Below are 14,407 nucleotides of genomic sequence, written 5' to 3' on the forward strand. Positions count from 1 at the left end.
TCAAATATTCCAGAGTTTCTCATAAAAACTACACTTCAGAACGTCACTTGATGTACTTTACATTAAAATTCAAATCTTCAGTGTCTACCATGATGTCAACATTCAAAATGACAAACTGTAATACGTTCACTGCGCAACTAAATCAAATGTGCTGTGGTGAGCACTCTAGCTATGCAGTACTACATGTGTCCAGGAGGGTGCAGTGTAGCTTCATTGATCAATCGCTTCTCTGACGCGATTGCAGTGGACTGTTGACCAGATGTAATGTGTACACACACACACACACACACGCGCACACACACACACACACACACACACACGGATACTTGCCCACTCATAAATACGAGGACACACACAGCAAGCAGGACACAAACCTGGCAAAGCACCCCCCGCTCCTTCCTTCTCCACCTGCGAGCCCACCTGTGTGTCCATCTGCAGAGGAGACACGCCAGTTGTTCTGGTTGTGAGCCAAAGTGTCTCAAGTACCATCCCGTACTCTCTTTCCATGGGCCTGTCTGCCTGTCTTATTTTGTCAGCATGTCTTTCCATTTGTCTATCCCTGTCTTCCCCCCCCGCTTTTTTTTTAGTCCTAGTATGAATAGTAAATTATGACTTAGAAGGAGAGAGAGAATAGTCAAGAACTACAACCCTCAAAACACAAATTCATAATAAATCTATGCCGGATCCAAGCAATATGTAGTACCTGAAAAGTACATGCTTTATTGTAGTTTTATTATTATTATTATTATTATTATTAGTAGTAGTAGTAGTAGTAGTAGTAGCAGTAGTAGTACAACCTGGCCACTTCTAAAGGAATGTTTTAATTGTTAGGAATATTTAGTAACGTTCAAATTAGGCCTAGGGTATTATGGTTACTAATATTCATGATGAAAAGTGTTTACATTGCTTTTCCCAAAGAGGGAAATAAGTTCAGTTAGAATTTTTCAAAATGACACATAAACAGTAACTTCATGGTCATTGTTGCAAATAATTGAACACTGTTTTGAAAAGTGAAGTAACAGCACTCGTTCATTAAAAAGCCTACCCATAAGAAAAATTTGCCGGCGAATAATAAAACTTCTAAGAACTGTGGGCTATTGTGGCGACTGCAAACGTAATAACACGTTTTGATCTGCAAATGCAATAACAAACCAAAGAATACTCAAGTGAAATGATGAAGGATAGGCCAGTGTGCTATGTGGAAACGCTTGCGAGGCTCCTCCTGGGGCCGTGAATGCTGCTGGGAAGCGTAGAACGGCATTCATGGTAGACGGTCACAGGGGAAATAAAAACCCATGGTCATCCCATGTGGAGTGAGAATTTGATCCTTAACCCAAGGTTTTTACTCCGCGGCCCGAGTGACCTCACATCTGGCGCTGCCAGGACTTGTCTGACACAAATATGTCTGTCCTCGCTAGGGCAACAAATGAACCTGACACCCCTGGAGACTGGCCTCGCATCTGTTTATCTTTTTCACCTGTCTACTTCCTGCTCTGCATACAACTTACACACCTCTGCAGCCTTCGCAGTTTTACCTCCCAGGCACTACGGGGGCAGAGATTGCTGTTGGCCCCTGGCAAGGTTTTGTTAACTCTAGTGCCGGACTGGACCTGGCTGAGACATGCTGATAGCGTGGAGCGGGTTAAAAAATAAAATGGAGGCGCCTAAGCAGATGGGCCATCGCAGTAAAATTAAGAAAAGGAGTTAGTGGGGCAACTTGTGTGGCTAACAGGGAGGGCTCTTCCCCTGTGCTCTGGTGGGGGGTAGGAGGTAGGATGAAATGTCAGGCTCCGAGGAACAGATGCATAATTGAAACATTGCGTTGCTCCTGCAGCGGTGCACAAGGCAGCGTGATTGATACCGTTTTGGAGCACTCCTGTCCCTTCATGCTCCTGGGGTTTACCTGGGGAGAAAACTAAGGGAGGGGGAAAGGTGCTTAGATGGCTCATCTGGGTTTTGGAGGAAAATTGGTGCCATCCATCAAACAGCACATTTAACAAACGCCAACGTGGGGCTGGCCAACAAAGGATTCACATTTAAGGCGGTGAACTGGGAAAGGTGTGAGGTGCAGGGACTGGTGAGGGTCTATCAATCAGCCAGTCAGCTCCTTTATTTAACAAGCGAGGGCCACAGACCCTGAGGGCCACACTCCATATTCTGGCTGGTTGGGTTTGCAGTCTTCTCTGTAAGACAAAGAAAAAAAAAAGGGGAAGATAGGGATGAAGGGTGGAAGGCAAGGAGGATATGAGGGGATGGGGGGTGAGGGGGGTGGTGCATCAGGGTTTGGCCCATGTCCCCTGGCATGCTGGTTTGTTTCATCTTCTCGGTGCAAGGGCCTGGAACTGCTGCTTGATGGGATTTTCAGCCCTGTGGCCTCTGCTGTCCCAGCATCCATCTGGAGGGCTGCCGGGCGCACAGCAGACAGCCAGCCACTCAGCGACAAAGCCATAAAGAACAACCCGTAGGCCAGCCAATGCCACTGATCTGAGGCCCGCAGCCCTGTTCAGTGGACAGGCCGACAGTCAGTGGTACACATCCCTGACAGGGATGCAGGCTGATCTCAAAGCTATTGTGTGCTCAGTGGAACAGAGGACACACTGTGAGGCAGTCCACATCCAACCAGTGACTCCCTCACTGCTCAGGCGAAAAAAATGGAGAGGAAGAACTCCACTATTCAGCAACCTTAATGGTGTGGAGGAAGGGCTGTGGGTGTGTTTGTGTGTGTATGTGCATGCTTGTGGGCGGGTGGGGGCTGAGTGTAATGGGAATGTTTACTTATTCTTATTTTTGCATTGTGTGGATTGTGCATTTTTCAGATGTTATTGTTTATTCAGTATATTTTTATAAATAGCAGCGGAGGCAGCGTATAATGACGATTAATTTACATACAACTGGACACAGGAGACCCCATCATACAGCCCCTGTGGTTGGCCGCCACGGAAATTTACTGTATAGTTAGTGGCCACTCGGATTTACCAACAACTCCTCACTTGTATAAGCCGCTTAAGCAGCTTAAGTGCACACAGCTGAAATAAAACCTTGCATCAAAATAATGCCTCCTTTGCATTTTCAATTAGACATTGAAACCATCTCCATGTACATTTTAATACAACAAGGCACAGCATCCACAGCAGTAATATCAACAATGTATAATTGAAAATCAAGTCCAAATATGCAAACACAGTCATTATTGGCTCTCATTATTGGCTTCAATTTATGTATGCCCCGGGGGACAGAACCGCAAATTATGGATTTGTATCGCAAAGAGCCCAGGTACAGTACGGGCTATTTCCATATTGGACGTGGCCATGGTACAGCCTGAGAGAACTGGTATGACTGGAGGAACTTTGAATTGAAAATGTTTTTGTTTCTCCTCAGGGCTAGACAGCACGATTAGCATATTTCTCTCTCCTGACGACTGTAAATTCAGTGAATGTAGCTCTGTGGTGGGCAAGGTGGGCAGACGGCAGACTGTATAAATAAACAGAGTCTGTCTGAGGGCAGCACTGTGGCCCCCACCTGCCCACCATCAATCAATATTACAGCGACCACTGGCAGCCCAATCGCCCTTTTATAGGCTTGTGAAATGATCAAACATCTGCTCATAACCATACTTCTTATCTAGATGCATCATACAATATCAAACCCCGCATGATATCGCCCCGCTGTGGAAGATTTAACTCCAAAAAATATGGAGGATAAAAGAAAAAAACTCCAAAAAAGGCGGCGGCACTTGTTTGAGACAGAAGTATTTCTGAGACGGATCACATCGGCGGTGGAGTCAACACAAACAAGAGCTCAGCAGGCATTTTTAAGGCTTGCCAAAAAAAGTCATGATCAATACCGTAGGTCCAAATAGGATTCTACGTTTCTGATCAGATGCCGTTCCACATCTCATTGCTTTCACATGATCGCACATACAGAGTCCCCCCCCCCCCCACGTACTCAAAGCACTGGGTAAGGCTGAGGGAGCACAAGTGTCAAATATTTCCTTGTTTACTGCGTAAAAGTCTTCCAGTTTGACTGCTGCTTCCCAAACACAACAAAACTCAAACCGTGTAACTAGTTTGGTGGCCGGAGTGGACAAAAGGTTGCGAGAGTCTAGACCGTGGGGAGGGGAAATGAATCCAAGCGGTCCAAGGTTAATGGCGGCGTGGAACAAAATGGATTCAATGCCAGGGGTGTGCTGACAGGTGATTTGACATGAGTGAAGGTGCACCATCAATCTCCCGCTGGCCTCTCTGACCCTCGCCCACCCGGCCCAGGCAGCTAGGGGGCGCCAGGTGTCAACGCACCCTGACCCGCACAGGTCTCCAGATAGCCCACCTGCTGTCTGCCTAAAGCTTTCCCCGCGGTGTGAAGAGACTCCCGTCACTTTACGCTTGGCTGGAACAATGAAAGTGTGATTGGGAGATGGTGAACTGTGACAGGCAGTGGTGGACTCGGAGCTCTCCGAGCCGAATGCATGCCACTTACTCTTGATTTCCCTTCACAATCCCCCTTTCTCTTGAACTGGTTTAAAGTTTTAATGGTGCAAAAAAAAAGAAGAGAAAAAAAAAGTGGGGGGACTCAGTCAGTTGTGAATGAATTTCTCTGCTCAACTGTGGCTATACTTTGCTCCTCACAGGTACTTGTCTCAGGTACTGTTGAATACAGCTATTTTGTTATCCATTCAGCCGGAAAAGAGATAAAAAACAGGCCACATATAATATATCAAGGTGAAAGATACTCCGTGTATGAGTATGTTGGTGTGCGATTGTTTATTTGTCCATGTTTACGTGTGTGTATCTAGGCTAGTGTGTGCGCATATATTCCTCCCTACAAGGTTCCCCAAGGGGGCTCTGTGCTATGTGTTTAAGCCTGACATAAATTCCCCGTCACAAATCCCCGGGGCAGCCTCGCTCCTAGGCACAAAAGCAAATATTTCCTTTCCCGATCATGGCCAATCCCTTTTAACATCCCCACCCATTGACCACCATCCTCCCACCCTCCACTGAACCTACCCTAGCACCGCCAGCTAGCCATTTGTCACAAAGTAATTATAGAATTATCGATTGGCAAGCAATTAACGCCCTTTTTTCCCTCTTTTCTCAACCGCCCCGCTGCCCCACCCCACCCCACCCCGTTTCCCATCTTTTAATCTGAAGTTGGAGTGAGAGAGAACAAGAAGGGGGGGGGGGGAAGCGGTGGAAATAAAACATTTAATGCCACCGGCATTTCCTAGTGCTCCTCAAATTAATAGGGCGACAGTGACAATAAGCCCTTTTTCTCTCCCTTTCTGCGTTTCCTCTCTTCCTCCTCTTGTCGTATTGTCTGCTGATCTATCTCCGCCTGACAGGGAGCTGCTTAAAGTACACCTGCACACTCCAACCATCATCATCACCATCACAGGCTTACCTCTGGAGTGACCGTTTTCCATTTCATTGCTAAGGGCGGGGGGGGGGGTTACTTCACATCTGCATCACTGAAATATTGGATGACAATCAAATGGGTCATCCAGCACGACAGCCATGACACTTTTAAGCTTTCGGGGGGAAAACAAAGCAAACGAGAACAGCTCATTTTCTTAAATCCACATCCTGCTCCTGTTAATTTTTTTTAAATATTTTCTGACAGCCTTCAACTTCTCATCTTTCCTTTCGCCTCCCTCGTCCAGCTGCCAGCGGTAGTAGTGGTCCAGATGGACGTGCAGAGGAACAGAGCGAGAACCTGCGGCTGGCAGGTGTCTGAATCATGGATGGATGTCATGGAACATCACCTTAGTAACATATGGACGGGGACAAGGGAGTTGATTTGCCTTCTGGCAAGGATAATGCATCCTCTCCTCGTCTGTCTGTCTGTCTGTCAGTCTGTCAGTCTGTCAGTCTCTCTGTCTGTCCGTCTCACTGGCCCATTCTCCCCCCCCCCCCCAAATGTTTGTCCTTCCTGCAGGGCAATAGAACCAATTTTTCATCGTTTTATAGAGTGTGGACGATGTGAAAACCTGTTTGTTGTTTAAAATACACTGTTTGTACCCCTCAATGCGACATTCTCTGAAACGGTTTTTTGTTTTATGGGCTGGATTACAATAAGACGCATAAGTTTGAATATCAGCTGTTGGGACCTCCTGTTGGGAGAGGCTCTCTATTCTACGTTATTTAAATATCCATTTATATTATGAACAGGAAAAAGAAAATGGAGGACAGAACAGGGATGGACGTCATGCCTTTTATTCGTTTCAATTTTAATTCATCAACGGTGCTATAACAGTGTGCGTTTTTAATGTGTTCCAGGAGGAAATGGTCTTTACACGTGTTTTTGGTTGAAATCTGCTTTAAATGTGTGTCTTAATTTGTTGTTGCAGAGGTAGAGATACCTATTTATGGTATGTATGAAATATACAGATATATTTGTATGTTTCTAATGTAAACTAAATAAATGTGCTTTTGAAATAAAAAATCTCCGTCTCTCTGTCTCTTACTCTGATTTTTGATAATTTTTTGTTAAATAAAGGCGTTTTAAAATTCAAAATTCTTACGCTGTCTCTCTCTCTCTCTTACTCTGTCTCTCTCGCTTGTTCTTCTCTTTCACTGTCTCTCTCTCTCTCTTACTCGCTCTCTCTCTGTCTCTTACTCTCTTTCTCTCTGCCTCTGTCTCTCTCTTGCTCTCTCTCCTCTGCCTTTCATATTCAGCCGGTGTTTGTCTTCTTACCTGCTGAAATGGGATCTGCTAGATGGAGATAATCTATTGTCCAAAGACCCAGTCTTAAACTTGAAGTAAATCCTCGGTGCGTGAACGGGACTCAGGAGAACATTTCATGCACCCTCCTGTACAACAAGTGTACCACGAGTTGCTAAAATGTATTACCGTACTGTGTCTGCTGTGCTGGTCCACTGTATTTCATTTTCCATATGATAAAATATAATATTGATTTTTTTTTAAACTTCAAATCAGAACCCAAAGTGGGTCATGTGCCTAATTCTAGTGTGATCCCACATGGTAAAGTACCAATAAATATTAATGAGTCTGTACCCAGGATGAGAGACTAAATTTCTCATTTGGGTCCCAGGCTGGAAGAGAACCTCTGAGTTAGAGGGTTTAATTTTCCTCTAGTCTCTCAAGTCAAAGGCACAGCTATTTCTAAATTGCAAATCATGTCATCAGACTGGCGTTGGCGTGGCATTATTCTTGCTCCTATGCAGAGCAGATGAGACAGAATTATTGATGTCGTTCGGCAACAAAACGAGCGTCCAACAATATTTGCAAATCATTCTTACGTTTCCTTGCGACTCAAGAGGACCGCCCGGATGGTCGAGGGATATGCGGTGAGATTTGGGAAATTTCAGTCGCAGAGCAACATTTTAAAGGTGACCTTAGTTTAAAGTTCAGGCACACAAGGCAGATACTATATACGTTGTCTACCAAATACATTAACTACCACTGAGCTATTCGTCGTCCCCCTTCTCTCACCATCCCTCACCCTCTTCCGTTGTTCCCTCTCTCAGGCTGCCGCTGTGACTGGCACTCCTTTGACAGCCATTTATGGAGGAATTTGAAGCCGTACAGGTAGCGTTCTCTTTTTATGGTGCGGCGCTGATCGATAACTCCCCTCCGGGCGTTATTCAAACACACATGCAGCAATATTCGTTCATGAGAGACACTGTGATATTGACCTGTTTTTCCTGCCCTGCAGCCTTTCTGATGCTCTCCACCCCAGAGACAAATATCGTTGTGGCCCCGTGCTTTATGCAGGTTTATGGTCCTGATTTCATGGCTCTCTGCTGCAGTCTTTCCAAAGCCTGTTCACGATGCTTTTCTATATGCTCAACAGTTATGGGATCATCTAAGGATGTTCGGACCGTTCCCCTTTTTAGCCGTCTTACCTCACGAACAAGAAAAAAAAATGCAGATAAATTGACGCGAATGGCTCGGAAGCACCGAAACAACACAGGTAGTGCTTGGCGAGATCTGTAGCCATTCACTGGGGTCAAACTGTCTATCTGGCGGTTGAAATGTTCTGCCAGATCTGCTTTATGCCAATTAGACGTAATCTGTCGAGTCAAAGTCACAGAAAACAAATTTGAAATTTTAGCGATCAATCATTATATGTGTCATCGTTTGTTTGTGATTTTGCTTCATCTCATTGGTGACAGGTTCATCATCGCTGCAAACACACCTAGACCCCGCTGTTTATCAGACAGTGAGAAGTCCTGACCTCGGGGTGCATCCTACTAAGTGCTTAATAGCTTGAACTGTTTGAGATGAAAACCAACACTGATGACAGATTAAGCTGTCATTATGCTGCGCTGCCTTTCTTAAACTCCAATTCATTTGGTTTAATAAGCGGAGAATATCAGCGTAGCGAACAAAAAGTTTGGTTAAGGAGGTCACTTGTTCTGTTTGGCACAGTTTGCTTTACATAGGCGAGTGTGGAAACCCTGCTCCAGCACCGGGCCGCAGCAACAGGTTTCCCTTAGGAGTTGTGGGAACATCAGGTGGAAAAGGGGCCGAGCTGGCAGACAGAAGGCAGGACCACAGCGGTGGTCTTGTTCCCAGTCGGGCCAGGACCTATGAGAACAAGGTGGACACCCCTCATCAGCCCCGGTCCCCTCCCCAACACTTGCCTTCCAGGCCCTTATTTTCCACATGATTAGCCTGCCACCTGTCCTCTGGTTGGCCCCTGGCCCCGAGGCCAGCCACATCCCAATGCTATTTAGTACCGGCAAGACTTCTACTGAGGAACGCTAAGGGTTGTGGACTCAGCATGGAGAATGTGCCCCAAAAAAGATGTAGATGTTGTTTTTGGTGGGGGAAATACCCGCATGTTGTTTCGATAAAAGATAGAAGAAGGAATTTTCGGGGCTATTTCACCGAAGCGTGTCAGACAAATAAGTTGAAGCTAAGTCACATATCCATTTTTGTCTGTTAAATATGGTGGGCTCTTGCGATAGACTGTATCACGTTTTATTTTTGTCTTTGTTTACACACATCCTCTCGATTAAAAGGCTGTTACATTTGTAATTACGCACAATTATAGAGCTAGTCCTGCCACAAAAGCGATGTGTAGCCTACCCACAGAGGAGAAGGAATGATCTCAGTAGCAATTACCTCGGCCAATTTCTAGATCTGCTTTGGTTTATACTGAACAACCCTCCCGGTGCAGTTCTTTTATGTATCAATGGAAGGCACTGTTTACTACAGAATACCACCATGGCTGGGCTGCACCTCTGTCTCAGACCAGTCAAGAGATCTGCATGGCAATCAATACATCTGGAACGTGCAAACATCCCTGGCTTTTTAACGTCTTAATGCAAAAGGAAGTTGTATCTAACTTCGGAGTGAGGATGGCTTTGAGATTTTGGCATTTTGAGTAAAGGACTTAAAAAAATTATCATAAACACAATTAACCCTTTTTTTATTCTAACTATGATTTTGACCAATGTTTGGTTTTTCATCACCTTGAGGCACTAATCAACAAAATGAAACCTGCAAAAAAAAAAAAAAGCTTGAAAGACATTTCCCCACGTCAAACCCCAGCAATCTTTGTTTGGCTTTGTTAAGCTTTGCTGGGTCTTTCCTAAGAGCATAATTTCCAACAATACACAGGAAACACCGGGAATACCAGAACACAGAAAAAGGTATGTTTCCTGCGCAATCTGACAGAGGCAGATTTTCTCCGTCTACCCCCCCCGAAAACACTTTGCAGCTGTGTGAAGTTGACGAGTGATGCACAGTGACGTGGTGTGACACACCATGTTACCCCACTGTAACTCAAGCTGCTGGTAGGAGATGTATGCCCTGTCAGAGCAGAGAGGGGACTGGCCTTGACCCACTGCGGCCTCTCCTCTTGTGTGTGTGGCTCGGGACAACAGGTGCAACGGGAGACGTATGAAGAGAAACAAGGTAATGACGTGCAAAGAAAGACCAAAAAAAAAAAGAAGCTAGTATGTTAATTTATCATGGACCCTAAAGGTATATGATTGAGATTTTCAGCTCATTCAAGGCTGCCGGCAAGTCTAAGTTATGCTTGTTGTTGGGCTCTGTATTAAGATCGGTGTATTATTCCCGGGTCATAAAAAAGGTCCTCCCTCTTTGCTCAGTTGCATCTAACCCCTCATCAGTCTCAACAACCTGCCCTAATAAAAAGAGTGTTTTGCAAAACAAGGCAGAAGAGCAGCTTGTCTCCGCATTGATTTGCACTTAGGGCTGCTACAGGGATAACTTCCTAAAGGGCGGCCACGGCATATGGGAATGGGAATGGAAAAAAGGTAGGCAAACACTATGTAAATATTGGCCCTCCCCTGGGCAATATTGTTTGGTGTTACACAGTATGACAAGAAGGCATGCAGGCTAAACAAAGACCATTGCCATTGCCGGTCTTATTTCATAGTGAGACGGTGTGCACAATGTGCACCCTTGCCTGTTCATAGCGCAGCCGCTGGCTGGTATTGGACATGTATTGCCCCTAGCAAAAATCCTGGATCTGGTCATATTTGCATTGTCTGCTGTCAGCTGATGAGAAGACACAGTGGTTTTGCTCCGCTCCGCATCCTCTACCCTCTATATAGCTTCAAGCATCGCCTGTCATTCATTGTAAATCATAGTAGGTGTTACCTTGGTCCATTGTGCTTGTATTTTGCTGCACACAATGGTGCTCCTTAACTGATACTTCATCTGTTGTGATGCTTCATTGTCTGTTGAAGGAGAGGTGTGCGTGGCATTTATATGGGATGCCTTTATGGATCAATATTCATGGCTCGAATGATCTGCAACAAAGGTATTTGTTTGCACCCCATCCTTTGAGAGAAAAAAAAAGGGAACCCTACTGCGGCAAAACGTCAATATACCACAATATTGAAACAAATGATAAGTGAGTAACCTTTGAAAACAAAACGCTGAAGGTATAGTAAGGTAGCGTGTGAATCGGGTGACTGAGCGGGCAACACATTATCTTGAGGAGACATAGAGTGGGAAAATGAAATGATGTATTTATATACTCCTCGAGATGATTAGGGGAGATGGTGATCACAACGCAGGATGCCTGTGATCTGGAGAGTAAAGGCTTACGCTGGCAAAGGCATCTCCACATTTGAAAACACATTATACAATTTCTCATGTCAAATTCAATTTGATTGTAATCGAGACTTGACTGAATGTGCAGGTGGGATGGTGCAGTGTGAAGGCGGGGAGAGAGAGAGAGCGAGAGGGAGAGAGAGAGAGAGAGCGGCAAAGGGAGAAAGCCAAACCCAGTCAGAGTAAAGTTTTTCAAGTCTTTGTCCCTCCTCAATTTGCATGCCTAATGAAGCTAAGCGAGAGTTAATAGCGGGTGTAATGACTTCTGACTGGCTGGGCTGTGGACTGTTGGGGCAGGAGAGGGCTTTGAATGGTTAGCCACGGAGCAGGATAGGTAGGAGCAAGCAGTGAAAGACTGACTGGATTGCTCTGACAGGGGAGAGAGAGAGAGCACAGCGCCGATTTGCTGAGTTGATTCAAACCGCCCTAAAAAAAAAAATCTGTTAATGGAACTTTACTCCAAGCCAACATGCTGTGTAGCTGGGTTTCCACCGTTTGTAAGTCTTAGAGAAGAATAGCCCCATAAATACTCTCAGCATAAAGTGAGATTTAAGACACAGCACACATGCTGGATTAATCATTGACACTAACCAAAAGAGAAAGGCCTGCTAAAATATCATCCTAGATAAAGTTCTCTGGGAGCGAGAAAAAAAAAAGCAACAAAAAAGACACTAAGAAATGCAATTACCATCTGATTAAGAAAGGAAATCTACTTGGTATGATTAACTTACAGACCATGGTGTTATTTAAGTCACACGTTTGTTTAGCTGCAACCTTTACCCTCCCCATTTAAAGTCTGACATCCCCTCATCTCACCACACTACAATATGGATCTGTTATTCACAACGGCTTATTTCCATCAGGACAAAAGTTGGCTTCTAAAGCATGTTACACATTAGTGTTGGTTTTCTGTCCATTTTCCCATGTAGCCTTGTTTTTAAGTTTTGAAGGCCAATTCTGTTTCAAGTCAACGACAGCAATTAGTGACCGATGTACCGGATACCGATTTTGCTGCAATAGACGAGGGAGCCATAGTGAAGCAATCCTTCAGCATTTCACCATCTTTCACGAGGGCACCAGGGTACCTAGATCGGAGGCTGAGCGTCGTCTCTATTCTGAGCCATTCTAGTCATGAGAACAAATAGCATTATTTCCTGACATTTCCTTCTCATTTTTTTCCCCTTTTTCATTTTCTCTTGCCCTTTCTACAGTGTTCAGCAAATTTTAGATAGGCTTGAAGAGTTTAAAGAGCTCTCCTTCTGCATTGACAAAACACAGTGAAAACGAACTGAAATGGTTGGAGACTTACAGCCTCACTAGATTTGATCTACATAGCACAGTGGTTTGCAGAACATGTACAGTACTTGGGAATACCGTTGATGCTCAAAAGGTTGTACAATTTTTTTTTTGCTTTAACATAAGAATTCTCCCGACTTACAGGCGGAAACTAAAGTCTGCTAAGCCTGTGGTCAAGAATGTGAAGAAATGGAACAACGAGGCAAAGCTGGAATTACAGGCTTGCTTTGACTGCACTGATCGGAGAATTTTTGAGGCTGCTACTACAGACCTGCAAGAACTTACTGACACTGTGACATCCTACATCAGTTTTTGTGAAGATATGCGTGTGCCGACCAAATCCTACCACACGTACATCAACAATAAACCCTGGTTTACTGCAAAACTCAGGCAGCTTCGTCAGGCCAAGGAGGAGGCCTACATAAGTGGGGACAGGATCCGGTACAACCAGGCCAGAAACATATTGTCAAAGGAGGTCAGAGTAACAAAAAAGGTGCTACACTGATAAATCGCAAAACAAGTTTTCTGCCAACGACCCCGCAGCAACGTGGAGAGGTCTGTAGGACATTACCAACTACAGGAGACCCCCCCCCCACACACACACACTGCAGAGAACCATCAACTGGCTGACAACCTGAAAGTGTTTTACTGCAGGTATGATGAGTCCACTTTCACACCTCTCAGCTTCTCCGGCCACATCACACAACCAACTGCACCCCCTGCCAGCCCCCCCCCCCCCGACACACCTGCACTCAGGATCTGCGAAGAGGTTATAAGTCAGCTCTTCCAGAGATGGAAGACCAGAAAGTCACCGGGCCCAGACAGCGTATCTCCCTCCTGTCTGAAAGTCTGTTCTGACCAGCTGGCCCCCATCTTCACACTGATCTTCAACAGATCACTGGAGCTGTGTGAAGTCCCCTCCTGCTTCAAAAGCTCCACTGCCACCCCGGTCCCCAAGAAACCCTTTATCTCAGGATTAAATGATAGGCCCATCGCCCTGAAGTGTATGGTCATGAAATCCTTTGAGAGACTGGTGTTGGCCCACCTGAAGGACATCACAGGCCCCCTGCTGCACCCCCTGCAGTTTCCCTAACAGGCAAACAGATCAGCGCATGATGCAGTCAACATGGGATTGCGCTACATCTTGCAACACCTTTACTCCAGTGGCAGCTCCTGCCGAATCTCTCAAGGGGGCAATTGTTGCGATGATGGCTAAGGTGACCCGTTCAATGGGTAAATTAACCTAAGTCAGCTAGCTAAGTTGACATTGTCACATTGCATTGCTCATTTTGTTTATACATGATCAATAATCCAGCTAAGAAAATCAAAGAAGTTGAATCAGTTCATCTGTGTACAATGTTTATTAACAGATTCGTTTCATCACTCATCTAAGTGATGTCTTCAGTCTAAACTGACTGCAGGTATCCCCAGTCTTATAAACAATACAGTTGCATAACGACTGAAACCAATGACCAGTTTCATTTGCAAATATGGTCCCCAACCCTCTGTGAATAGTACACATGGCCAATGTAACTCTAGTTAATGGTGATTAGCTGATTAGATCTGCCCCCAGTAACCAAATTTAATTCCAACAAGTACCCAGTAAAATGTTCAATTTCTCGTGTTAATAACAAACTAAATTTCATGAAAATCAGTTCAAAATGAAGTGAGTTACAGTTTATGTTTATTTAGATCCCCATTAGCTGTTACGCAAGGCAACAGCTACTCTTCCTGGGGTCCACATTAAAAACTTCCTACAACAACATCCATGTATACACATGCCTTCACACTTGTAGTGAAGTCTGCGTCTCTCAATACACATTGTATTTGTTTGCTAGTGGATCTCAATCGCTCCAACATGGCGGAGGTGCAGACGCATAGCGGCGACATACAGCGGCAGCCAATGAGGTATGGCTGGCTGCCCCAGTTACGTATAACAAAAACATGTTAGTGCAAGCCCTCCCAGAACCCAGAGAGATTGCACTACAGTGTCTGCAATTCGAAAAAAAAATTGCCTTACCATGAAAGTCTATCAGAGCGGTCTGGGCGATTTTCAACC

General features: G+C 45.1%; 1 long non-coding RNA gene across 1 annotated transcript in view; it reads right to left on the reverse strand.

The window, feature by feature from the left end:
• Positions 1-421: 421 nt before the first annotated feature.
• The window catches only part of LOC130134283 (uncharacterized), a 30,564-nt gene continuing 16,578 nt past the window's right edge, over positions 422-14,407 (reverse strand). Inside the window, exon 3 of the long non-coding RNA XR_008814228.1 lies at positions 422-432. This is a non-coding gene — a long non-coding RNA (uncharacterized LOC130134283). The remainder of the gene's footprint in view (positions 433-14,407) is intronic.

This window comes from Lampris incognitus, chromosome 2 (assembly GCF_029633865.1).
Source record: "Lampris incognitus isolate fLamInc1 chromosome 2, fLamInc1.hap2, whole genome shotgun sequence".
Lineage (NCBI taxonomy): Eukaryota > Metazoa > Chordata > Actinopteri > Lampriformes > Lampridae > Lampris > Lampris incognitus.